The following is a 1300-nucleotide window of genomic DNA, read 5'->3' on the forward strand; positions in this document are numbered from 1 at the left end:
TTCTTTCTGGGTGATGAAATGTGTTTGCTGGACCATTCTTTTTAGCCTATGAGTTTTCTAATCATTTTAAACATGTGAGCATCTCAGCAGGTGTGAATGATCCCTATTCATATAGCCAAGTCAGATGTGTCCATATTCTGCATATATTCATGAATGTGTGACATTTAAATAATTTGCAACACACTTACAAGGTGAGTATACTAAAATTTCTCAGTTGTGTGTAGGTTATAGGCCATTATTTTATAATGGAAAGTCACGCAAAAATCTGCGCTTATATTCTTCTCTTTTTTATTAATAATAGTGATTAACCTCTCTCACCATACATACATACATATACATATATATGTACATACACACACACACACACACACCGTTGACCTTTGAACAACACAGGGGTAGGGATGCTGACCCCAACAGAGTCAAAATCCACATATAACTTTTGACTCCCACAAAGCTTTACTAATAGCCTACTGTTGGACCAGAAGCCTTACCCATCTCTTAAACCAGGGGTGGGGAACATCCAGCCTCCAGGCCCTATAAGGCTGTCAAAATATTTGTTCTGGCCCTGCCAAGGCATTATGGGTGAGTTAATTAAATGTTTGACCAAATACAAGGCTAATTTTTAAGTGGATAATTTTGTATGGCCCATGAATGATAATATAAATATCCAAATGGTCCATGGCAGAAAAAAGGTTCCCCACCCTTGAGTCCTAAACAGTCGGTTAACATATATTTTGCATATTATATATTGATTCTTTTTTTTCAATTGATTTATTACAGAGAGGAAGGGAGAGGGATAGAGAGTTAGAAACATCGATGAGAGAGAAACATCGATCAGCTGCCTCCTGCACACCCTGCACTGGGGATGTGCCCACAACCAAGGTACATGCCCCCGACCAGAATCAAACCTGGGACCTTTCAGTCTGCAGGCCGACACTCTATCCACTGAGCCAAACTGGTTACGGCTATTGATTCTTTTTTAAAATTTTAGCGAGTATTCTATTTTTTAAATCTTTTTAAATTTTTTTTCTTTATTGATTAAGGTATTACATATGTGTCCTTATCCCCCCATTGCCACTCTGCCTCCCCACTCATGCCCTCACCCCCCTGGTGTCTGTGTCCATTGGTTAGGCTTATATGCATGCATACTAGTCCTCTGGTTGTATTCTTACCATAAAGTAAGCTTGAGAAAAGAAAATGGTATTAAGAAAACTATAAGAAAGAAAAAATACATTTAACAGTATTTATTGAAAAAAATCACATATAAGTGGATTTGCACAGTTCAAACTCATATTGTTCA

General features: G+C 37.7%; 1 protein-coding gene across 1 annotated transcript in view; it reads left to right on the top strand.

Moving 5' to 3' along the window:
* POPDC3 (popeye domain containing 3) overlaps positions 1-1300 on the top strand; it is a 5466-nt gene that overhangs the window by 2073 nt on the left and 2093 nt on the right. The window lies entirely within an intron of this gene.

The sequence above is a fragment of the Myotis davidii genome, unplaced genomic scaffold (assembly GCF_000327345.1).
Source record: "Myotis davidii unplaced genomic scaffold, ASM32734v1 scaffold68, whole genome shotgun sequence".
Lineage (NCBI taxonomy): Eukaryota > Metazoa > Chordata > Mammalia > Chiroptera > Vespertilionidae > Myotis > Myotis davidii.